The 27,126-nt window shown below is 36.5% G+C and overlaps 1 pseudogene; it reads left to right on the top strand.

Moving 5' to 3' along the window:
• The first annotated feature begins 4,670 nt into the window (after window positions 1–4,670).
• On the top strand, window positions 4,671–5,337 carry LOC132693280 (nascent polypeptide-associated complex subunit alpha pseudogene; annotated as a pseudogene).
• Window positions 5,338–27,126: the final 21,789 nt, after the last annotated feature.

The raw sequence follows: 27,126 nt of genomic DNA, 5'->3' as shown, positions 1-27,126 counted from the left end.
ATCAGGGTAATGTTGGCATCATAAATGAGTTTGAATGTGTTCTCTCCTCTTCAATTTTTTTTGGAAGAGTTTGAGAAAGATTGCTGTTAATTCTTATTTAAATGTTTGGTAGAATTCACAAGTGAAGCCATCTGGTCTAAGACTCTTCTTTGTTAAGAAGTTTTTGATTGCTAATTTAGTCATCTTACTTGTAATTCTCCTGTTCAAATTTTCTATTTTTTCATGATTCAGTACTTGTAGCTTGTATCTTTCTAGGAATTTTTCCATTTCTTCTAGATTATTGAGTTTGTTGGTACATAATTGTTTATAGTAGTCTCTTATGATCCTTGTATTTCTGTGGCATTGGCTGTAATGTCTCTTCTTTTATTTCTGACTTTATTTAATTGGATGTCTTTCTTTTTTTTTATCTTCATTGGTCTAGCTAAAGAGGGTCAATTTAAAATAATAAGGAGGAGATATCCAGCTATTCTATAGTGGAATGCCAAATTCTGATGTAGTGTGTCTCTTTCCTCCCCTCCATACTGCTCTGTACTCAAAGAATTAGGCCACAATCTACTTTGTCTGCTAATATATTACTTTCTCTTCTAAGAAAATTATTTTGCCACCATAATGATTGCCACCATAATTACTCTTCTCAATTGTAAAGATTTTACAACTACATAGTTGGGAAGAAATTAGAAAATTATCCTTATTTCTTATCACTCTAAAAAAGATTTTTAGTCACCAGAATATTCAGCTTAAGTATCTAAGAAATGTCTCTTTTTAACATGTTAAACTAATACAAATAAAGAATAAATAATGGTATAGATAAGGAAAAAATAAAGAAGAAAGAACTATTTTTATTGAGGGTATTTCTATTTAAAGATATTCTAATATCTTTATTTGAGATCATTCTATCCCATTTCATATCATGTTTTCTAACTTTAATGGAAAAATATTTTCATAATAAATTCCCAGGTCTAATCAAAGAAAAGAGATGGATAGATTTTAATTCCTTTTAAAAACAAATATATGTTTTGATAGTTGAACTCAGTGATGTCTCTATGCTGGATTAGATGGAAGCAGAGTGAAGAAAATGGAAGCCAGAATTCAGAAACAAATTCTTATTTTCATAGAAATCTTAAACAGATATTTTTTTACAAAAACTAATAGTCAAGAAATGACTAAGCTTCTCCTTAGGGCAGGCAATAATTCAGTATCATTATTTTATTATAAAATTATTATTTTAAGTAATTGTGGATTAATGGAGGTATATCCCACATTTTATCAAATAAACATAGGATAGAAAACTAACGAGACAATCTAAAAAGATACTTTTTGAAATTGAAAGCTTCGAACACCATTTATTATCTCTGTGAGTCAAGATCTTACTGTGATTTAGTTGGGTGTTTATGGTCTAGTCTCTCAGAAGTCTGGAGTCAAGGTATTATCTGGGGTTACAGTCATTTCAGTACTCAGCTGGAGGGGAGTCAGCTTTGAAGTTTACACAGGTGGCTGTTCATATGTCTCTGGGTCCTTACTGGCTGAAAGCTGGAAGTATCAGCTCCTGGCTGGTGGCCTTCTCCATGGGGCTTCTCACATGACTACTAAAGTTACCCCAGGGTGATGACCCTGAAAGAAAGATTTCAAGACATAAGTGACGATCTTTTTTAAGACTTGTTAATTGAACTGATATGTTATTGCTTCTGCTGTGTTCAATTCATTAGAAGTGAGTCACCAAATCTAGCCATTCTCAAGGTAAAGAATTACATAAAAGTATGAATATGAGGACTCAGGGATCATGAGTTATTATCTTAGAGTCTGCCTACCAAAAATAATATCTACTTATGACTCAGTGGTAATAGACACATTCCCTTCCCTCTTAAACATCTGAAAGCAGTTCATTGTCTTCTCAAATGTTTGGATTTTGTCAGTGAATGAAAACCAGTGGAACCCAATGGTAAGGGATAGGTAACTCTGATATTATGATTGGATTTCACACCTCAGGGCAGACTGAAGGGAATAGCCAACGTGATCTTAGGATTTGTGTTTTTATCTAATTTTTCCAGGCATTTACAATGTTTTGTGTTCTCTTACTTTCTTTTCTTTTTTCCCCTTCAATTATATCTTAATCTTAATTCTTTACTCTTTGACCTTCATTGGAGGTTATTTACCATATATCCTCACTATCCAGGCAAACTGGCAGATGAAAAGCCTTACAAAAAGGTCTTGGTCTCTGCTAGATATCATTTCTAATGAGAGAAATGAAGAGGGAAAGATTATTCCTTTATCTGATTTTTTTAACCTAGCAAAATATAACAATTTTTTTATCTGAAGTCACTAAATTCTTCTGTAGATTGAATTTCTCTAGGTACACTCTGGATACACATACTTCAGAAATAAATTTAGTCACAATAAAACATAATGTTGTTAGGAGACGAAAATATGTATTTTGTATTTTATTCAAGAGGCTTGGCTGTTCTCATGAGCTAACAGTAAATTAATACTGGGTCCTGGCCCCTGTCTTTTCTGTTACATTTACATCCCAATCCTAGTGACTAAAAGGTATAAACATATAAACAAGTTTTTAATGGTTCCAATAAAGTTGAAGACAAAAAGTCCTGTAGTTAAGTTCTGCAGTTAAGTACAATGATTTTACCAGGCTCAGTCTACTTAATGTACCTTGTTTGTCACCTGAAATTCAGAATTATGCTGAGGAAAAAAGGATTAAAAGTATAGAATTTTAATAGCATATTTTCTTTCTCATTTTTCCTATTTTTAACTCTAAAACATCAAGTCCTATTTTGCTGCCATATTTTCTTCCTTTAATGACCTTCGCTAAATTATAAAATTCTCACCCCCATGTGTGAAAATGTAATGATAAAATAAACCAATAGCAAAGTTGAATGGAATCCAGTTCTAAAATCCCTTGCCTCACTCAGCTGCTTCTCAGACACCTGAAATGTGCTGCTTAATTTAGAAAGAAAAATTACAGTGAGGCTGCAATCCTGCCTTTCAGAGACAAGGGAGCAGGAAATGATTTGCAGATGATTGAAAGGTGGTGTTTGCACTTAGGATTTCCTGAGCTTTCCAAATTTAACCTTGGAGCTTACCTATCTTTGATTTTAAGAATTAGATCCAACCCATATTCTGGCTATCTCCCCACTGTAGAGTTGCATCTTGGCTGGGGATGAGAAAAGTGAAGGCTACATGCTCAGTCCTAAAAGAGGAAAGAGCAAAACAGAATGTGAAGGAAATAAATGAAGGCTACAGTTCAGCTTTCCTCTGAGCCAAGGACAAGGAGCTGACTTCTCCTTTAATTTAACCCTTGGATTGTCACAGAGAACTGAGCGGCTCTGGAGAAAATCCAATTGCATTTGCCATTTCCAAGCAGCAAAATAAAATTATAGAATAGATACATAAGAAGACATTTAAATTTTTTTTCATTGCAAGATGATGTGCTGTAAGTAAATATGATAGAACTGAATGTAAAATATTTTTGTATATATAGATATTATTTGTATGAGTAAATGCATATAAAGTGTTAAGCAAGGTAAAAATCCCATTCTTTTCCTAAGGTGTATAATAATGGATTTGTTTTCCAGATTAACTTATGCCATGTTTTCTAAAAATAAATTTTTATCATTCCTAGTTTAAAGGAACTGTCTAAAAAAAATTGACTCTCATCCACAAGACTACCACTAAAAATGTTTATTCAAAGCCTCGTGTATCTGAGTTCTTAATTAACTATCACAGTGCATCCAGCAAGTTCTCAATACATATTGGCTAAATAACTGAGTAAAGGAATGAAAGAAAAAAGTAAGGGAAAAGAGAGAGAGAAAGAGAAATGGAGGAGGGGGAAGGTCTTGAAAACTTTCTTCACTTGGCTTCCTGGAGTACTTCTTTTATTTTTTTCCTTCTGCTTTGCTATATGTGCCTTTTTAGCTTCCTATGATGGTTTCTTTTCTCTCTCCAATTTTCTTTCTTTTCTCTCTCTCTCTCTAAACATTAGAGTCATTAAGGCTTAGTCCTCAGTCATGGATTTTTTTTCTATGCAGATTTTTTTCTATGCAGATTATTTCTATTTTTTTCTATGCAGATTTCTAAGTAATCATTTCAAATTGCATGACTTTATTATACCAATAATCCTATCCACCCATCCAGTAGATTTCTAAACTGAAGTGCTTTCCTAAACTCTGAATTCATATACTTAACTTTCTACTCGATCTCCTAAGTAGATACCAAATAGCTATGTCAACGTTAACTTTTACCAAACAGAACTCTTGATTCATATACCCTGCCTCCTGATCTCCTCTTTTCTCAATCTTCCCTATATCTCCCAATAATACCACCTTTACAGTTTTTCAAACTAAACTTTGAAGACATTATATTTCTTTTCTTTTATTGCACTAGTTATACAATCCATGTTAGTTTTACATTCAAAAGAGATCCCAAATTTCATCATTTTTTACCTTGTCCATGGTGTCACTGTAACTTGTTCAACTTGCTCTTCTCTTGCCTAGATTACTGAAATAGTCTCATGACAGTATTCCTGCCTCAACTTTGCCCCTTGTTTCAGTCAGAGTCCAACTAGACAAACAAGTCACTCTAGAGATTCCCCCACCCATAGGCTGGGATTCAAAAAGAAGAGGCATGGCTTGCTCTCTCTCTCTTCTGCCATCTTGGTTCCATGTTCCCTGTACAAAATGCCTGGTGAAGCCACAGAAACCATCCCTGATGGAGAGCAGGAGTTGCCATGGCCTTAGGCTGAGACAGGATCTGGAACAGAATCTGACAGTGATGAATCAGTATCAAAGCTTGAGGAACAGAATTCCACACAGCCAACCACACAATAAGCCCAGCTGGCAGCAACAGCTGAAATCAATGAAGAACCAGTCAGTAAAGCAAAACAGAGCTGGAGTGAAAAGAAGGCACAGAAGGCTATGTCCAAACTGGGTCTTTGACAGGTTGCAGGGGTTACAAGAGCCACTATCTGGAAATCTAAGAAAACCCTCTTTGTCATCACAAAACCAGACGTCCATAAAAGCCCAGTTTCAGTTACCTACATTGTTTTGGGGGAAGCCAAGATCAAGGATTTATTTCAGCAGGCACAACTAGAAACTGCTGAGAAATTCAGAATTCAAGGCAAAACTGTCTCAAAAATTCAAGAAAACACACAGACTCCACCTGAACAAGAGGAGAGTGAAGAGGAAGAAGTTGATGAAAGAGATGTAGAGGTCAAGGACATAGAATTGGTCATGTCACAAGCAAATGTGTCAAGAGCAAAGGCAGTCCAGTCCCTGAAAAAAAAAAAACAGTAATGTTATTGTAAACGTTTTTATGGAATTGACAATGTAACCATCTGAAAACGAGGACCTTTTTTTCGTGTTTGAAAAGAATAACTGCAGCTTGTTTTGAAATTTGTACTGTTTCTATCATTAACAAAACTGTCTTCTTGTTAGATGCAAAAAAAGGAGGCATAACCAGAGCACAAAAGTATACTCACTACTGATGCCAGTGAAAGCAGAACCACCATAATTCTCTCAACTCATAGTAAGTGATGAGCAGAGAGAACGAAGATTGAAAAAATAGCCTGGCTTCTCTCTTCCCTCCACCGTCAGTGTCTCACCCAGCTGTATCATTAAAAAACCCTAGAAAATACAGCACCAGGGCTGTATTCCTCCCATTCTTCCATTGATACAGAACAGGACTTGAGAAAGGAGAGAATGGATATGAAAGCAGTTGAGTCAAGGGACAATGACCTCTGCCCCTTACTGCACCCCACTGTAGCTTTATGTCCCCCCAAAGCAAGAGTGAGCCATTTGAAATGGAACACATATCCTGCCAAATGCCTAGTCCCAACCTCCCAACGGCTTTACATCATACTCTAAATAAAATACCAAGTTCTTATCATGACCTATAATGCTTCATGTGACTAGCCATTACTGCTCCAATTTCTTCCTGCTTCTCTCCTTTGCTTCACCTCATTTCAGCATGGAGCCTTTCCTGAATTTCATTGAATATGGCTAGCACAACTTCTTCTTCATATTTTCCATCTGCTTGGTAAATTATTCCCCTTGTTTACTAGGTTTGTTCTAGCTTCAGTTAGGCCTGTGCTCAAATGTTACCTCCCCACAGAGGACTTCTCTGATCCCTTTTCTAAAAGATTGACTTACCCATTAATTTATGTCTCCTTACCCTGCTTTATTTTTCTTCTTAACATTATCACACCTCACAATGTTAGGAAACATCATCAAAAAGATGTGACTGCCAAATATAACTGGGCGGGTCCTGGCACTTAGTCTCCTGACTCCCTTGCCTGTCCTTGGAAAGTGGGTTTCACTAGCGTTTTCTGCTCCCAGATACTGTTCCAAGGACATAGGCTTGAGATAGGGATGTGGTGTTGAGAACACCTGCCCAATGTATGTGACTGAACCCATTAGGGCCTCTATTTAAACTTTCAAGATTTGGCAGGTGGTTGTGGGGGCCCATTCATCTTGCTGCTGCCCAACATAAGCCATGTACATAAATTACTTTTGCTTATTAAAGCTTCCACTTCCCAATCTAGAGTGCCTGCCTCTTTCTTTGGTTTCTCCCTGCCCTCTGAGTATGGGGGCCAGTTTTGAGTATACCTGCAAAGATCCTGATAGGGCTGTGAACCAACACACAATAAATGGAATTCATATTTATTTATTGTTTTCCTTCCTTTCTAGAAGATAAGCTTCCCAAAGGTAATGCCTTCACTTGTTTATAAGCATTTCCACAGGGCTTAAATAAGTGTCCAGCAAATAACAGGAAATCAATAGATATTTGTTGAATAAAGGAACAGAAATAAACTTCTTATATTACTTCTATATGAATTTTTTGTCTTCACTTTCACTATTGGTCGTAACCCAACAGTTTCTTTTGAAGTGAATTTTTGGAACCCAGAACACATTTTAACAGCTCTATTGATTGTAAGATGGTGGATAGATTTTCAGATGATTCCACTCAGAGTGTGGCTACGATATAATCAATTCAAATCAAAATGAATGGAAAATCAAACAGTTATATTATTGGTATTTAAACAATAGAAATTTTGAATACCGATAATTATGAAAAGTATATTTAATAAAAGGAAACATATAAATTATCACAACACATATAATTTTGGACTTCAAGTAATGTTATATGTTATCTAGTCAAAACTTCAAGCCAAAGAGGAAATTTGCCTTTTGGAACAAACATGTGAAAAGGTCATTCATTCTGTATGTACACTTCTAATGACAAAACTGTGTTGTAAGGCACCATCCCCACCAAATAAATCTGAGCAAATTCTATAATTTATATATCTCTATTACAATGTCTTTCATCATCTTAATATCTTCCAATGTTTACCACTTGCCTTCTAAATTTATTCTAGGTAAATATAATCCCCGTTTACATAACAGTTTGCCAATTATTTAAGGGAAGCCACTATGTCCCTCCCCAAATACTTGCTTTCTATGCTAAATATCCTAGTCCTTTCAATCCATTCTCCTACAGCTTGATTTTCAGACCTCTTCACAGGCTAATCACCCTCCTCTGTATATATTCCATCTTAATGACATCCAGGGCTGGATTTCTCTATCATTTAGCCATTGGAATATAACAGACCACCTTAGTACCCAATGGTTTAAAGGAAAAACCAGCTTCTATCCCTCATGAGTCTATATCTCAGTTGGACCTATTCTCATATGTTTGGACATTTGCGAGTCAGGTAAAAACTCTGGCAAGGTTGGCTGAGCTCCCTCACATTTCTTAATATTTGCTAGTAGTAGACAAGCTTAGGAAGCCTCAGCTGGGGCAACTGGCCTCATTCCATATGGTCTTCATCTCCTAGTAGGCTAGATCAGACTTGCACAGGTCACTGAGAGAAGCAGCACAAGGACAATTGAGACCCAAGGTCAGAACTGGCACCCATGCCATTCTACTGTATTATATTGACCAAAATTTGTTAAGAGTCAGCCCAGATTCAAGGGATGGGAAAGACTCCACCTCCTCATGGAAAGATCTGCAAGGTCACCTTGCAAAGGTGGTAGATAGAGAGATAGAAAAATTAGAACTATTTTTGCAGTCTACTACAATTTCCTATAGTTAGACTAAGAATATGCTTTAGCATACTAGAAAAAAAACAGGAACATTAAAAAGCAGGGGCAGGGGATAGAGATAATTTGAAAGCATTTATTATTTAATATGTATTTTTTCATTTATTAAGATAATCACCTTGGAAATAATTAGCATTTAGTTGGGCATATTGTGTTTATTTTACAGATTATTATTTATATTTATTTTGAGTAACACATGAGAAAGAGGGCTGCCATATGCTTTTTAGTTCTTCTGGCTATAAAATGTCTTCATTCAAGCTTTTAAGTGTCTTTCTTGAAATATGACACTCAAAATTTTCCTCAATTTATTATAAAGAATTGACTTGTGTGGTTACGGAGAATGAGAAGTCCCAAGATGTGCAAGTTAGCAAGCTGAAGGCACAGGACCAATGTGAGATTACAAACCAGAGAATCAGGAGAGAAGCTGGTATAAGTTCCAGTCCTAGCATGAGTCCAAAGGCAGGAGAAGACTGGTATTCCACCTCAAAGACAATCCAGCAAAAAGAGAAAAATCTCCCTTCTTCAGCCTTTTTGTTCTATTCAGGCCTTCAATGATTTGGATGATGTCCTCCTACATTGTGGAAGACAATCTGCCTTATTCAGTCTACCAATTCAATTGTTAATCTCATCCAGAAATGCCCTTATCGGCACACCCAGAATAACATTTAATTAAATATCTGGACACCCTTGGTCCAGTTAAGTTGACAAATAACCATCAGAGGTTTATTTAGGGGAAAAGGACTACTAGGAATTATGTAAATTCACAAAATTAGAAGAGGGATGAAACCAAATGAAATTATGGATACTGGTAAAATGTCTGTGAAAGGCAGCTGCCTCTGACTCTGGTGGTGGATGAAGCTCTCGATAAGCACAGCCAACCCTCAGAAAAACAGCCAGATGTGAAGTGAGAGAGCTGAAAACAATTACAACACATGAGGAAAAACTGAGAAATTGCAATCATGTCTCTCTCCCCACTTCCACCCTCAGTGACCTATATAATCTGCAGAAGTTGATGCCCTTTGCTGCCAAATTGCACAATTACCTGACCCCAAAACAAGCTTGAGGAGATCTTTGGTAGCTCAAAAGACTGCAGACCTACTCCAAAAAGACTTCACTAACTACATTCAAAAGCTGCAGGGCTGCCTGGTGCCAAACTCCCACCTTTAAATGGAGTGACTAGTTGTTACTTCCTTCAGAATCTCACAGAAATTTCTCCTGTGGCCATCCTATTGTGACTTTGTTAAAATTTGTTAAATAGAGCCCAGGGTGTTGGTGAACCAGGGTTTAACTGAAGACCACAAGGGAGTCAAAATTGAGAGATTTACCACTCACAGATCCCTGGAGGAAGTACACAGTGTGCCTCAAGGGGGCCACAAAGGGACCTAAAGGCAGAGTGCCAACAGAGAGAGTCCAGTAGAACTTGGAGCACACGCTTGTACTAGGGTCCACTGGTGGAGTTCTTTTGGGGCTCCACGCCAAGGCCAGATGGATAAATTCAAACCAAAGTAAGTAAGGTTTTGGAAATCTTCCTGGGGACCTTATCTGAGGGGGATTATAAGGAGAAGGACTTGGGAGGCAGGAGAAACTGCTTATGTCGGAGCCATCTTAGAATATCAGAATATCAGGAACTACATCACATTTACTTGTGCCTCTTCAGGGTGTTATCTATGGCATGTGCTCACAGGAGGAGCTAGTGTTTCCGCTCAGGGCCCCTGCAGGCTCCTTGATCACACAAAAAGGATGCTGAGGCAGCAATATTATGAAATAGTTTAGATGAACTCTCAACACAGCCCTAACCTGAAACTATACAAAGAACTCTAGAAAATGTTGTTTAGTTTAGCTAAGTTGAAAACGTAGGGAAACAACCCAGTTCACCTTTTGTCAACCTGAGATACATGTACACATCTTTTAACTATACCTAACCTCCAAAGAAAGATAAAAGCAAAGTCACACTCTACTTAACGATGCAACTGAACTTCATACAACCAAAAACACACTAACCCTTTATCCAAAAAAAGGATAAAAGTACCAATGTCACTTTATCCCTTTTTTGGGTGATGTTCTTTTCTCTTCTAGCTGAGGCACTTTTAAAATGTTAAATAAGGCTAAGTATTATTAGAATACTTTTGTTAAATTATACAAATTATGGGATTTAAAAAAAGAATTGAATGAGTTCATGCACATATATTCAAATAAATATAAGGAAGAAAGCCCTAATATGATTGTGTAGCTGATATTTATAATTTGACATTTCTGTATTTCCTTTGCACTCAATGAGATCCTCAAAAGTTCATGGTTCCTTGCCTCACAGGACGACACAAACCCTCATTTCTGAAAGGTCTGGGCTTTATCAGTCCTGTTTGTATTGAGTACTTACAGTTTTCCATTAACTTTTTCACAGAACATGGGGTACTAAGAGGTATCCAGGGTATCTACTTCATTCCAGGCCTATGTCCTCTTACCCCATAGTAGCAAATTGATTTCCTCTGAAGAGTCAGGATCAATTATCCCAAAGAGCATAGAAATCCCTTTCTTTGCCAGCAGATTCAGTGTCTTGAGAATTCAGAAGTGGCCAGGTGGCAATCTCAACATCTAGTTTAATAAAACAATTTTGGCCCCTTCTGAGAATATTAATTCCATGGGAACTAAGACATATCAAGCAGCAGAACTCAAAGATATGAGGTCAGGAAGCAAAATTTTCACTAATGGTTCATTTGCTAGGGGTAAAAGTAAGAGAATTACCCCCCCAATTTTATCCTTGGTTTCCTGAGTTATGAATGTGTGCTATGGGAGAAATAGCACTAAATGTTGGTTACTGATTTATAACATATATCACATCCTAGGGGACATTATTTCAACTCCAGAAGCTGATGTGCCCATCTGGCACAGTAACTGAATCTCCTAAAGGCTTTTTCACTATTTGATCATGCTAGCTTCTGCAGTGTGATGATGATCATGGGAATCAATAAATTCCATAAACATGAGCCAATTTGCAGACACATCAACGTTTCCTTCATCCTGAAAATCATATCTTGACATGTTCCAGATGCTTTGACTCTAGATATTTCATTGAAATGGCATACTACTGAATTTCTGTGGCAGTTACCTCCTTCTGTCTAATACACATGTACATTATCAGTGTGTCTAGAAAAGCTGCTTCTTTCTTGTCAGCATGTCCAATGAGAATCATATGATTAATTGAATGGCTTAGAGTTATTCTGGAATTGGGAGGCCATCAAAGTATCTATGGACAAGATTATGATATTGGGATAGGAAGCTGATATTATCCTAGTGTAGAACAGTGAATGTGTATTTCTGGTCCTGTCAGGTGAAATCAAACAGTCCCCAATAAAAAGATAGAATATAGATATCAAAGTAGCGTTTATTACATCAATTGATAATGCCACATGCTGGGAAGCATGTCTATTTACCCCAGTATCAAAATCACATCTGAAATGGTGGTTCCACCTGAAGTCACCACTTGATTAAATTTATGATAATCCACTGTCATTCTGAAAAATCCAACTGTCTTCAGTGCAGGCCAAATAGGGGATTTGAATGAGACTATGGTAAGATTCACCATGCCATGCATCTTTCAAGTCTTTGATAATGGCACCAATTTCTGCAAAACTTCAAGGATGCAACATCTATTTGATAGAAGCAGTTCTAGCAGCTTCCGTGTGGCTTTTCCTAACATAATGGCCTCCAAACTCCTCTAAGAAGAAATAAAATGACTCCTTAGGAAGACCTGTGTTGAAAAAAGAAATGCTAATTGTTGGGATTCTGTCAGTTGATAAGCATGTCTATTCAAATATGATTTCCAGACTGAAGAAATAAAACACAGAGTTAGTTCAGGAACCCACTGAGCCCACTGTGAGATGGACCTTAACCAGAACTTACTAACCCCCTGGACTCCACCTTACTCAGATTGATAAACCACACTGGTGGTTTGGGTCTCAAAAATGTAGTGGCAGTTCAGAGCCATTGTCCCATAATATCCCTAAATCCTTCTTATATACACTTTTCCAGTGCACAGTTATCATGTAAAAGTCTGCATATCTCTTTTGGAAAGGCCATAAGGATGATTTACAATATACATTTTTAAATGTGTAGAAAGTTTCTTTCTCAAGGGATCCAGTCTGCCCTTCATGAAAGGTACTCTGAATTTATGAAAGGGCTCAGGTGTGAGAATTTGCTTAGAGGTTGCAACTGTATTGTGACTCAAGTCAGAATTCTGTTCACCAGACTAAAGCTTTTCTGTTTATCATATTAAGTAAGACTTTAGTAGACTGTTTTTCATTGTAAGAACATCATGAACAATTAGCAAAGATCACCAATATCTGAACTTCAAGTCATTCTGACAAATGCTTTGGCTTTGTTTAGTAACCATTTCTAGTACCTTTATAACAACCATGCTCTGGAAATTAACTACCACAGGCTGGTCCCTATCACCCTAGTAAGTATCACCCTTTCATCAAGGATTACAATTCACTTATGGTAGTTCCCACTGTCATTCCCAACCTACAGACAATAGCCAATACTGAGATCATCAAGGATACTAGAATCCCTTCCTGGATATATTTCTCACAGCTTTGGTGAAGCAAATAATCTTTGGTCATTCCAAAGAATATAAGGAATTAAGTGATTGTCTTTCATGATAAATACACACTAGAATTCTTACCTTCTTTAGCCTTTGCATACTTACTTCTATAGTGTACCAAGGAAGATGTGGATCTTAGTCCCTTGATCTCTGAGAAAGAATGAAATATGGCCTTTTGTAGCAACATGGATGGAACTGGAGAATGTTATGCTAAGTGAAATAAGTCATACAGAGAAGGACAGATTCCATGTTTTCACTCCTATGTGGATCCTGAGAAACTTAACAGAAGACCATGGGGGAGGGAAAGAAAAAAAATGGTTAAAGAGGGAGGGAGCCAAAACATAAGAGACTCCTAAAAACTGAGAACAAACTGAGGGTTTATGGGGGGTGGGAAGGAGGGGTGAGTAGGTGATGGGTATTGAGGGCACCTGTTGGGATGAGCACTGGGTGTTGTATGGAAACCAATTTGACAATAAATTTCATAATAAAAAAAAAGGAAGATGTGGAATTTTCCCTTTGTTTTATAGACCTTTTTTTAAGTCTAAAGCTCTGCTTTCTCTCCAAGAATTGTTAGAATTTCTTCTGGTTATTGGGGCTAGCCTATTGAATTCAGAATCTATCCTGAAGCAAACATATCAACAAATTCAGTCAGATCCAACATATTTCTTCCATTTTACCCTAGTCGATCAAGGATCTATACCCATATCTGGAATAGTCAATATTATGCTAATTTTCATCTATGTATTATCTCCTGAGTCCTGACAGGACTTGAATCTGGTTATAGGTTTAAAAACAATGAGACTGGTGAGGGTACATCATCAGAAGGATCAATGTTTCCTTGTACTTTTAGGGTGGTCATTATAGGTTCTTAAGACAACCTTCCTCAGTCAGGGGAGGAAGAGGTACTTCTACTGGCATAGGAGGTTCAGGAAAATATAGTTTTAAGGTACTCAAGTTTACTGAAATATTCCCACATGTGCTCTCCCCATTTTCAAAGTAAAATCCTCCTCTGATGAATTCCCTACATTTAACATATGCAATTCTATGACTTTATGAATACATTATTTTTCTGTAATGCAGCCACTCTCATGATTACACTTGAGGTTTGGTTTTCAGAAATCTTTGCCCTGTGTCTAGAAGAATTAAAGGTCTTTATTTAGTGCAAAGTCTTGAAACATTGCTTTCAAATCCATAATTTAAGGTAGAAAATTAAAGCCCTGAATTATTCATTTTCTTTCTTTAAGTTCTCTGGTACATTTCAAAGTAACCAACAAACTCCATTTTGGTCTTTATTTTCACAAAAAAATGTTCTAAACTAGCACTGTTTAGCCTATAGTTTTGCCTTCTATAGTCGTTTGATTTTAGGTGTCTTCTTTTTTTTTACATTTTATTTTTTTATTTTTTGTGACACTTTATTTTTTTTAATTTTTTTAATATGAAATTTATTGTCAAATTGGTTTCCATACAACACCCAGTGCTCATCCCAACAGGTGTCCTCATCAATACCCATTACCCACTTTCCCCTCCCTCCCACCTCCCATCAACCCTCAGTTTATTCTCAGTTTTTAAGTCTCTTATGGTTTGCCTCCCTCCCTCTCTAACTTTTTTTTTCCCCTTCCCCTCCCCCATGGTCTTCTGTTAAGTTTCTCAGGAATCACATAAGAGTGAAAACATATGGTATCTGTCTTTCTCTGTATGACTTATTTCACTTAGCATAACACTCTCCAGTTCCATCCATGTTGCTACAAAAGGCCATATTTCATTCTTTCTCATTGCCAAGTAGTATTCCATTGTATATATAAACCATAACTTCTTTTTTATTAAAAATTGTTTTAATGTTTTTATTTATTTTTGAGACAGAGACAGACAGAGCATGAGCAGGGGAGGGGCATAGAGAGGGGGAGACACAAAATCCAAAGTGGGCTCCAGGCTCTGAGCTGTCAGCACAGAGACCAACGCGGGGCTTGAAACCACAGAGTGTGAGATCATGACCTGAGCTGAAGTTGGATGCTCAACAGACTGAGCCACCCAGGTGCCCCAAACCACAACTTCTTTATCCATTCAACAGTTGAGGGACATTTAGGTTCTTTCCATAATTTGGCTATTGTTGAAAGTGCTGCTATAAACAGTGGGGTACAAGTGCCCCTGTGCATCATCACTCCTGTATCCCTTGGGTAAATTCCTAGCAGTGCTATTGCTGGGTCATAGGGTAGGTCTATTTTTAATTTTTTGAGGAACCTCCACACTGTTTTCCAGAGAGACTGCACCAGTTTGCATTGCCACCAACAGTGCAAGACGGTTCCCGTTTCTCCACATCCAGCACCTATAGTCTCCTGATTTGTTCATTGTAGCCACTCTGACTGACATGAGGTGACTTTCTATAAAGCTGTAATCATCAAGACAGCATGGTATTGGCACAAAAACAGACACATAGACCAATGGAATAGAATAGAGACTCCAGAATTGGACCCACAAAAGTATGGTCAACTAATCTTTGGCAAAGCAGGAAAGAATATCCAATGGAAAAAAGACAGTCTCTTTAACAAATGATGCTGGGAGGACTGGACAGCAACATGCAGAAGAATGAAACTAGACCACTTTCTTACACCATTCACAAAAATAAACTCAAAATGGATAAAGGACCTGAATGTGAGACAGGAAACCCTCAAAACCCTAGAGGAGAAAGCAGGAAAAAAACCTCTCTGACCTCAGCCACAGCAATTTCTAACTGGATACATCTCCAAAGGTAAGGGAATTAAAAGAAAAAATGAACTATTGAGACCTCATGAAGATAAAAATCTTCTGCACTGCAAAGGAAATAATCAACAAAACTAAAAGGCAACTGATGGAATGGGAAAAGATATTTGCAAGGACATATCAGACAAAGGGCTAGTATCCAAAATCTATAAAGAACTCACCAAACTCCACACCCGAAAAACAAATAATCCAGTGAAGAAATGGGCAGAAGATATGAATAGACACTTCTCTAAAGAAGACATTCAGATGGCCAACAGGTACATTTAAAGATGTTCAACGTCATTCCCCATTGGGTGTCTTCTTAATCATTTAAGCAATTGCTTTGCCATTATATGGCATGGACTAATAATGTCCCCCTTATCACTTGCAACAGGGTTATTAATATAGTTAATTTCAATATTAGCAAATCAATTCCAGATATCTCAGAAAATATGTATATAATCCATCCTTAAGGTTTTATTTCCCTAGAACTACTTTAGTATCAATTCCAGTATCAGTTATGGTTTTAGCAGGGAGCAAACCACGAAGAGATTTTTTTTTAAGTTTTGATCTTCTGTATTTGTAGTTCTTGGTGAAGAAGTTTATAGAAAGTTGTTGCCTCTGTGTCTGATGGCAGATTACAAGTTACTGTATGTTAGCAGGACAGCAGTAGGGAAGGAAAGCTGCACAGGAAGCAGGGAGAGGTTGGGCCAACTAGAATCAATGAGGACAAACTAGAATCTGTCCCTCACCACCTGCAATCTTGACCATGAGGAAGCTTTGAAGAAGCTGACATCTTCTCCACCAATCTGCATATACCTGTGCCAAAGGTAAAATACACTGAAAGAGCAGGTCCTGTGGAATCTGGGTGAGCTATAGTGTTTACTGGCAAAAAGGCCAGCATGTTAAGCCATTAGTTCAATCCCACATGCGTGAGCTTTAGGAGTATTTGGTGCTCTGCACCAACCATCCAAACACAGAAAATGCTGCTTTCCTTCCACCTTTCAAATTTCCTACAACATTTTCTTGTTGCCAACAAACATATAGCAAAAACAATTCTAGAAATTCTAGTTCTAGAATAGCTGACCAGCATTCTAAGCATAGCCATAAAATGTGAGAAATTTTTTTCCTTTTTTTTTTTTTTTTTTTTTAATGAATTTAACTTCAAAGCTAAAGTTGAATACTCTGGAACTTATAGTCAATACTCTCAATCATGCCTAGAAATCACTATCTATATTTTGAGGAAGAATGCCAGCAATCATCAGACAATGCTGGTTTTAATGTGTTTTCACACATTTTAACTTCTTCCATGTATTGAACAAAAGAGTCTTAGAAAAGTACAGAAACGCTGATGGTAAGGCTCCACCTTCTAGATTCTTCTGAAGTCATTCCAATATGACATGTCTAATATTTATGTATGTGGGTTGGTACGTTTCACATACCTTTGTCTCTATATACTTCATTTTGGATATTTTTTTCTGTACTTTTTTTAGTTTACCAATTCTTTCTTCCCTTATACTTACCTTCTATAAACCTTTCCACTAAATTTTGCATTTTAATTTCTAAGGTTGCATTTGTATATATAATTTTAACTTTTCCATTGGTTAATTTTTGTGGTTCTGGTTCTCTTCAAAAGTTCTGGATATTGTCTAATACTTCATTTAGTGTGCATAGATTTTAAGTCTAGTGTTTGTCTTTATCTGTATTTATTTTCTGAATACCCTATGGATCTGTTCCTACTGTCTATTTTATTTGTTTTAAATTGTGATTATTACCTTGAGGTTTTTTTAAAATTTTTTAATGTTTTTATCTATTTTTGAGACAGAGAGAGACAGAGCATGAGCAGGGGAGGGTCAGAGAGAGAAGGAGACACAGAATCTGAAGCAGGCTCCAGGCTCTAAGCTGTCAGCAGAGAGCCCAACATGGGGGTCGAACTCACAGACTGTGAGATCATGACCTTAGCTGAAGTCGGACGCTTAACCAACTGAGCCACCCAGGCGCCCTGATTACCTTGAGTTTTTTTTATGCCTGATTATTCTTAATTGGTTATATTCATTTAATATTTTTATTTTTTTAATTTTTTAAATTTTTTTTATTTATGAGAGACAGAGAGACAGAGTGAGGGTGGGAGAGGGGCAGAGAAAGAGGGAGATACAGAATTTGAAGCAGACTCCAGGCTCTGAGCTGTCAGTGCAGAGCCCAACATGGGGCTTGAACCCACAAACTGTGAGACCATGACCTGAGCCGAAATTGGACACTTAACCAAGTCACCCAGGCTCCCCTTCGTTTAATAAAAATAGTTTGAGTGTTTGTTATTACATTCTTCTGTATGGTATTTGAGTTTCTTTCTGGTAAGTGGCTATGGGCAGTAGCAATTACATATCAGTTAATTCAATTATCAGAATTAATTTGAATTTCTGTAGGCCTTCAGTTCCTATAAGGACTCTTCCAAATTTATTCATTCTTACTCCAAAGAATGTGGACTTTCACAATCTCACTCTGGGAGGTATACCAGAGTTTCTTTTGAGCCCTTGTGTAGTAAAGAATTCAGACTTTTTTAAAAAAGAGGTCATGTCATCAGCTTCTAGGAGATAACATATCTTTCTTTATAGGAGTGTCTTTATTAGAGTGGTTGCTGGCCACATTGGATATCATAGTGGAACCAACTGTACCCTATAGTCTTAGGGTAGAGCTAGCCAGGCCTAAAAGACGAATCATGGGATTTACAGTAGGGGCTTTGGGTCATACTTTTGGAGAATAGGCTCAACCATGTTGGCAATTAACCCATCAACCATACCTATGTAATAGAGCCCCAATAAAATCTCTGAACACTGAGACTCAGGTGAGCTTCCTTGGTTGGCAATACTCTATATGTGTTGCCTTACATTGATGCCAAGAGAGTAACATGTCTTAATTCCACAAGAGAGGACAATGGATGCTTCACATTTAGAACCCTCCCAGACTCTGCCCTATGCATCTCTTCTTTGGCTGATTTTAAACTGTATTCTTTTCTTGTAATAAAACATAACCATGAGTAAAATAACTTTCTTAGAGTTCTCAGAGTCCTTCTAGAGCATTATCAAAACTGAGGTGGTGATTTCAGGACTCTCTGAACCTGCAGTTGGTGTCTGACATGAGGGTGGTCTTGTGGAGTATTGTGCCCTCAGCCTTCACAGTTTGGCTAACTCCAGGCAGGCCCTGAATTCCAATGCTTTTGTTTTCCCTCTGACATGGAAAGTGGATCTTTCTGCCCATTAGCCATGCTTTAGGAATTGGCAGAGGCATCTTGCAAAACAATTGCTCCTGTTACCAGGTTCATCCCTCCTGCCTGACTTTTTTTTTTCTTGAATCCTGACTTCCAAATTATTCACAATCTGTGAATCCTTTAGAGCAGATGTTTCATATACTTTTTAAAAATTTACCACCTGTTTTCAGGTAGATATTTCAGTTCATATTACAGTCCACTATTATCAAAATGAAAAAAAAAAAATCAAAAAAAAAAAAACTTATGCATTGTAAAAAAAATCAAAAAAGACAAATCACAAGTCACTTATTTCCTAACATATTAGGAGCTTTTGAAATTGGGTAGCATCAAGAATCTGCTAGAAAAATGGGCAAAAGATATAAATATATCATTGATTTTTAAAATATGCAAATAATCCTGTGATACATGAGGGGGAGAAAACTTCAGCCTTTATTAAAATAGGAGAGATCTGAATGAAACACACTGAGATACCATTTCCCACCTACTAGATTGAAAAAAAAGTGAAAATATCATATATTTTCTCCTGAAAAATGTGTATTTCCAACTTTGTTTATTCTAAAACCCAAGTCATGATGGGCAACTCTAGTGTTGATAATTTAATTTGAAATTATTTCTCAATAAAATAATCAGGGAGCTTGGAGAAATTCTTGGTTCCAGGTCTAAGGTACTAAATGTGCAAGATGAACCTGAAGTAGTTTATTCTTCCAGAAATAAGGAAATTCTCAAAGATTAATGTGATCATGTCAAAAGTGTCAACTAGAATCAGCTTCCACTGACATCAGATGGAACAATTGAAGGATCATAACGAAAACAACTACAAAAATTGAATCATGTCAACTGTGTAAAAGTCTAAGAGCTCTTAATAATAACAGAAATACTCTCACTGGTCAGCATTGAAGGTTCCTAGGGCATCAGAACATCAGTCTAAAACTGATTAATAAGGAAAAGAATGTATATTTACCATTATTTTCATTTTGGTTGGTATTAAAAACCAACCAAACTCTTGATGACATGCTTTTAAAAGGAGAATCATAGCTAAAAAGTAGAGGAAAGACATCGGCATTTAAAATTACCATTTATAAACTTGAATGAAACAATTTTTCTTCATTTATAATTCTAAAGTTAGTAGGGTGAAGTGCTGTCGGGGAAATTCGCCATGGATGAAAAGATAAAGCTGAATTTCTAAGTTTGATAACCGGGGAGGGGTATGTGCCTCACCTACTAGAAAGTCCACATAACCACCTCTAGAGATGTATTGCTCCCCTAAACTGATCTTAAATCTAATAACACCTCTAGACATAAACTACCAGTTTAGAGAAACTACAGACTAAATGAGTTATCAGTTAAGTAAAAAATAAGGAGTATTATATAGGGAAGATATCATGGAATAAAATTATTATATATGGGGAAGATATCCCTATTATTATTATATACAGGGATAATTTATAGAGAGAAGATATCATGGAATAAAAAGTTTGCAAGACATAATAGTAGAAAAAGTGTGGTAATTTTATTTTAGTAAAGTAGTCTGTACATATCTGATAAATGTTTTCTATCCATGAGTCATAGGAGTGAGTTATTTATTTGTATAATTCATTTGGTGACATATTTCTATAAGAGGTGAAATAACTAATTATGGCAGCAAATAACTTTTGTGAATTAAATCCCAATATCCAACATTGACTTGTTTTCTGCACAGTTTTGTAAATATATCTAATTGTTTTTTGAGTTTCAGCTGACCCTAAAATTTTAGTTTGAAATTTCTTTGTCTCTTCTTTACTGATCCTAAAACCTTTATTAAAATATAAATGATTTGTAAACAATACTTATGTGCAGCAAGTGCTGATGTTAAAAGATTAATGACTTTTATTTTTTAAGTCAATAGCTCTCTGTAAGTTAATATAAATAAGTATTATATTTCTTCTTGTGAGTTTATATTAGAGAGTAAACCCCAAAGAAAGGCACACTGAAATTTTTAAAGTTCTTTTTATCCTCAATGGAAATACACTGATGTTACACACTTCAAAAGCAGAAAAGTTCAATGGAGAGAATTTTATATTGATATATAGAGAATAAAGGGACCCCCAAAAAAATCTCCTACAGCATCTCTAAAATCACCTGAGATTTCCTTGAAATTTTATTTCACTGAGATAAGATTCAGGGAAATTTTTAGGTGGTACTATGTGAAGTTTCTGCCAGTAACCCTTTAAACACCCTTAGTTATTCCTGTAGATAAGCATCCATTATAAGTAACAGGTATTTTTACATGCCCATCCCAAGGCAAGAGAACACACTATTCATGACAGAAAATACTAGATTTTGTGGCCTGAGGCTTAAAAGAAATTAGTGTATCCTAAATTTAGAAAATCAGGAGATGAAGCCAAAATAAATATTACACATCACTTGTCTATTAGTGTATTCATTTTAAAACTGAAAGTTTTCTCTGTAAAGTTTTTGTGAAGTAACTATTTTACTGGGTAGAGGATTTATATTTGTGTATTCATTTAATTGTTTGCCTAGAGATAACAGAAATGGGAGAAATAGGGGTGAATGAAAATGAGGAGGGAAGAGTTGGCTTCTTCAAAATTGCACTACTTTTTTAGTAACATCTCACCATTTCTTTAAAATTTTTTTTTTTTACTTTTATTTATCTTTGAGAGAGAGAGAGAAAGAGAGAGAGACAGACCATGAGTGGGGAAGGGGCAGAGAGAGAGAGGCAGACACAGAATCCGAAGCAGGCTCCAGGCTCCAAGCTGTCAGCACAGAGCCGGACAGAGGGCTGGAACCCACAAGCTGTGAGATCATGACCTGAGCCGAAGTCAGACACTTAACCAACTGAGCCACCCAGGTGCCCCTACCTCTCATCATCTCTCATTTTAAAGCAATAAAAGGAGAAGAAAGCAATATTTCTTATTCTCTAGGGGAAAAAAAAGTGAAAGCATCATAATTTATTGAAAACAGAATTGAAGAGGTGGAGTCAATTTTGCCGAAAAATAATTTTCAATAGCCTAAACATGAGAAAAAATTTTGCACAGCTTGTTCATGGCGACCTCTGGCATTGATGTGAACTCTGAACATGTACGAGGTACTGAATGATGCGTGAATTCCCAACATCATTGGTCAGAGAGCACGGGGTTAAATAGGGCCTTCACACCTTCACGTGACTGACAGCAACCAAGACAGGGACGCAGCTGCTGTCCTCAGATCCTCTGCACTGAGAGCCACAACGCAATAGCATCTCTGAATATTTGCTGTTGCTTAGAACCTGCTGATTTGCATCTCAATTTAGATTGTGCTTTTTGCCACTGGCACTGCCCCATCATTACAGAGGTTACATAAGAAAAATGACTTTTAACATGCCAAGGTTTGGCATGTAAGCAGAGGGTGCTAGGGAAAAAATAGAAAAATCCTGTTATTTTCATTCAGAAGTCTTTATTTTGAGGCTCCAGGGAAACAATGCATGGTCTTTCTGGAAAATGAATACAACACTCTGTGTTCCTTTCTTTCAAAATAGGCTTAAGATAATCAGTCAACCAGTATTTATGAAATTGATATTCATAATACATGATCATTGTATATCGCTTCAAAGCTTATAAAGTGTGTTCTCATTTCTTTGTTCTCTTTCTCTGTTCTTCAGTATAGATATGGGATAAATGATTATTCTCTCCCCCCCCCCTTTTTTTTTATGAGTGAGCTATTTCATTCTGAGGGAAGTTATTGATTTAACCAGGCAAACCGCTGGCCTAGCCTTAGTTGTAGCCTTCATCAAAAAATAGTTTACAATCTAGAGCAATCCGGTGGGGAATAATAAGACAAAATGACTCACTGCCTATTAACAGATTTTTGTTTACACCAATTTTAGACCACTTATCAGATGCTACCTTGAAAGGAATATAATAAGAATAATAACAGCAAAATTAGTAACTAATTTTGTTGAGTGTTTATTATGTACTACGCACTAGGCTAATCACTTTGCACATCTCATTTCACTCAGTATTTGCAGCAACCCCATGGGAGAAGAGTTATTATCACTATTTTTGAGATGAGAAAAGTTAGTGATTGAGAGCAAGGGCTCTGTAGTCAGACAGACGAGGTTTAGAGTCTTGATGCCCCCTAACTAGCTGGGTAGACCTTGAGTGATAATGCCCTTTCTATACCCCAATTTAATCCCTATAAAGAGAGAGAAGAACTTTTGAGAGATTCAATTAAATAGCACATATGAAACACTTAGCATAATATCCAACATGTGGTAAGTATTCTGTATGTCCTAGATTATTGGTGTTGATGTTGTTCTTTTTATCATAAGTCAAGGTCCCAACAGAAAACAAATTTAAATCAAATGGTTCAAATGAAGAGATGCTCACGAAAGACAATTTATGGAGGTTTGGGCAGGATTTAGGAAGCCAACAGGAGCTCCTAGAGTAAGCAGAGATTAGCAGCCATGGAGAAACGCTACCTCTAGTCCTGAAGGGGCCAGAGGAGAAAGTGTGCTCCTGGAATGCAGTGAGAGCTTGAGCCTGGGAGCAGGGGCTGAGTGGCAAGATCTGTAGTCAGGAAATAATGTAGGTCCTGTCAAAATTGAGGCTCCAAAGTCAGAAAGGAACAAGTGAGAAATCCCAAAGCCTCCTTCTGTCTGCCCTCCAGCCTCTTGCCAGTGCTTCCCATTACATGAAACCAATCGGATGATATAATTCAGAGTGGCCCTCTAAAAAATAAAATGGGAGGGGGGAGGGATCAACTTGAAAGGGGAGGGGTAATTATACCTTCCACACCTCTATTAGGATACAATAAGAAATTCTTTAATCTGTAAACTTTTCTCCCCCAACAGCCCATGAGTCATTCACACTTAATGAATTAATCAAGTTATGAAGAACTGAATAGATCATGCTTACTAAAAATAAAAAAGGAGAGAGTGAGAAAGAAAAAAAAGTAAATTTTTCCATGTAAATTTGCTTGGTTTCTATGAAAATGAATTAATAATTTTTCTCACTACTACAAAGAGGAAGCAGTTTGATCGAGTCTGAAATACTTGAATACATGATGAGAATGTGTTTTGAAAATGGAATTGGGAAATAAATCTATTGACAACGAGACTTCGATATAGCCTCCCTTATGTTCTAACAGCAAAGGTCTTGATGGTCTTCTAAAGAAAAATTAAATGAAAAATTCATTGAAGCCAGGCTCCAGAGTAAAGACAGCTCAGTTTATGCTCAGAAATCATATAACACTTCAAACCATGGCAGACCAGCCCATGCTGAGCCGATAATGAAAGGTATTTAAGATATTCTGACCTTGGTTAATACCAGATATAAGAGAAAAGACAAGAAGAGGTTTTGGGGAAGTCTGAAGATGATTTCTTCTTTATCTGTACTCTTTGTAGTTTTCTGGGTTGTTTCTTTTTCTCTCCTTCCTTCCTCACTGCGACCACCCTCTCCCACTCTCTCCTGTAAGAAGAGTTAGTAAAATACTGTCTTCCAGATAGGGGAGAATCCCTGATTTGGGGACACTATGTAAAGATTAGTACTTACACACATTTTCCAGAGAAGTCAGGTTTATCAGTGCATAAGTTTCATCTGAAGTCCCAAATGCGGTAGCTTGAAAAGGCTTCTTGTACATATTTCAGAATTATTGGGCTTCTTCCAAAAATTTGTCCTTTTTTTTCAGAGAGAAATGAACCATCAGCCAAATAGGTGACCAGTGTCGGGATATGGAGAAAATGACTCAAAGATCATGATCACCTTTCCTCTGGAATCCTTGTGTTATGAAGCAATCAGAGGTGCTGCACGAAGCATGATTAGCAGTTTTAGTTAGTGAGAAACTGCCATTTAGAAATCAGGCTAAGTTATCTCCTTCAGGGCCTGAGACTGGACAGGCACCTAAATAGCTCATTAGGATACTAAAATTCTCAGAGTTCTAAAGAAAAGGGAAATGTAATTAGAATGCATAGATATTTTAAAGTGGAAATTATTATTATTATTATTATTATTATTATTATTACATATGCCCCCCCCAAATAAATATAGTTTTGACTTTTGCCAGAAAGAGGTAGATAGAATAAAGCTGTCCTATTTTTTTCTCTCTACCCATGTATTATTCTTGTACCACAAATGCATTTTCTCAAAGAGTTATCAGTCTGAATTCCTTCTAGGTCATGATATACCTCTTGCTTCGAATCCCATTAATGAAAACAAAACAGACAGTAAAATATAGTTGACGGCATTCTACCAAACAATACGAAGATCAATTATCTGGACATATCCATATCATGCTTAATAAGCAAATTCACATTTAAGTTCATACTGTTTTCTATTGTGCTTTATTTGTGATTTTCCCCAACATACGCTGGTTCTCATTTTACTTTTGGAAGTTGAAAATTAATCACAGATGAATGGATAAAGAAAAAAAGGCATACATATACAATGGAATATTGTTCAGTCTTTAAAAATAAGAAAATCCTGCCATTTGCAACAGCATGGATAAACTTGGAGGACATTGTGCTAAGGCACAGAAGGATAAAAACTACATGACTCCATTTAAATGAAGCATTTAAAATAGTCAAATTTATAGAAGCAGAGAATAGAATGGCTGTTGCCAGGGGCTGGGGCATGCCGGGGGGAGGGTGGCTGGAGAACTAGGAGTTGTGGTTTGGTGGGTACAAAGTTTCAGTTATGCAAGATGAAAAAGTTCTAGATACCTGTTCCACAACTTAGCACCTCTAGTTAATATATACACTTAAAAATTTGTTAAGAAGTTGGATCTCATGTTAAGTTGTCCACACCACAGAAACAAAAACAACAAAAAGAAAGACATCCCCTCCCCACCCTCTCAAAAAAGAGAGGAAAGGAGGCAAACCATAACAGACTCTTAACTACAGAGAAAAAACTGAGGGTTGATGAAAGGAGGTGGGTGGGGGATGGGCTAGATGGGTGATGGCTGTTAGGACACTAGCTGTGATGAGCAGTAGGTGTTATATGTAAGTGATGAATCACTAAATTCTATTCCAGATACCAATATTACGCTGTATGTTAACTAACTAGAATTTAAATAAAAATTTTAAAAAAAGGAAGACCCAAGAAAACTGTTGGGAGACGTGTGTGTTTATTACCTTGATTATGGCCATGATTTCACAGGTGTCTGCATATGTCCAAACTCATCTTGTTGTACACATTAACTATGCACAGATTTTGTATATGAATTATACCTTAATAATGCAGCTTTAAGAAACAAACCTATATTTTTAAAAATAATCAAAATGCCAGTGGTCAAATAACTGGCCTGGCAATTTCTCTTTCCATATATGTATCATATAGTACATCATATAGTGGTCAGACAAGATCATATCCAAACATACATATAATTGACTTATGAGCTATTATTTGGGGATTCTTAGAAATACTCTATGTGCAATATATTCATAAACAGGAAAAGTAACTCCCCACTAATATTCCTTACACTAAGAGATTTTTTAAATTTTTTTTAATGTGAATTTATTTTTGAGAGAGAAAGAGACAGAGCTCGAGTGGGGGAGGGGCAGAAAGAGAGGGAGACAGAATCTGAAGCAGGCTCCAGGCTCTGAGCTGTCAGCACAGAGTTCAACACGGGGCTTGAACCCATGAACCATGAGACCATGACCTGAGCTGAAGTTAACTGCTTAACTCACTGAGCCACCCAGGCACCCCAACAACTAAGAGATTTTTTTACTGCATGTTTCAAGGCCACATTAATGTAAAAGCTTAACTTCTTTTCCAGGTTCCTACGTGGAGCAAAAAAGAACCCTTGAGTCTCAATCCACCTAAATCACTAGTAGTATCAATAATTCATGTTAATATTAATGAATGATCTCAAATAGTCTTCCTACAATGACAATTATAGTTCAAACTCAGTAATTTTATCCTTTACAATTCCCAAATATAAACCTATAAATAACAAAGAGAATGAAAATCTATTGCATGCATACTTACTATAGATCCAGATCTGGTGTGTGTGTTTTTTATCTGGCTTAATAAAATTGACTTAATCCCTATAAGCACATTGGAAGTTGTGTGAGATTGGATTTTTTACTACCTTATAAAGTCTACTTAATAAGGAAATAATGAATAAACCTATATATAATATTTACATATTATTTATATTTAATATTTTATTTATAAAGCAAATAAGTATAAACAAATATAATGTACATAATTAAATATTAATCTTTATATAATTTAATTAATTTATTTAAATGCCTCTAAATTAAGTTTATTTAATTTATTTTTATTAAATTTAATTCAGTTAAATAAATATATTATTTAATGTTTTCAAGGCCACATGTAAAATAACAGTTGATGAATACAGGATTCATTTTAGCAAATATGCCTTGGGCTCATGGGTTGCTCTACCAGTTGATGACATTTCCAACAGATGCATGAACATCTACA

Source organism: Panthera onca, chromosome B1 (genome assembly GCF_046562875.1).
Source record: "Panthera onca isolate mPanOnc1 chromosome B1, mPanOnc1 haplotype 2, whole genome shotgun sequence".
Taxonomy (NCBI): domain Eukaryota; kingdom Metazoa; phylum Chordata; class Mammalia; order Carnivora; family Felidae; genus Panthera; species Panthera onca.
The sequence above is the reverse complement of the archived record's forward strand: the minus strand, read 5'-3'. Positions and strand labels throughout refer to the sequence as shown.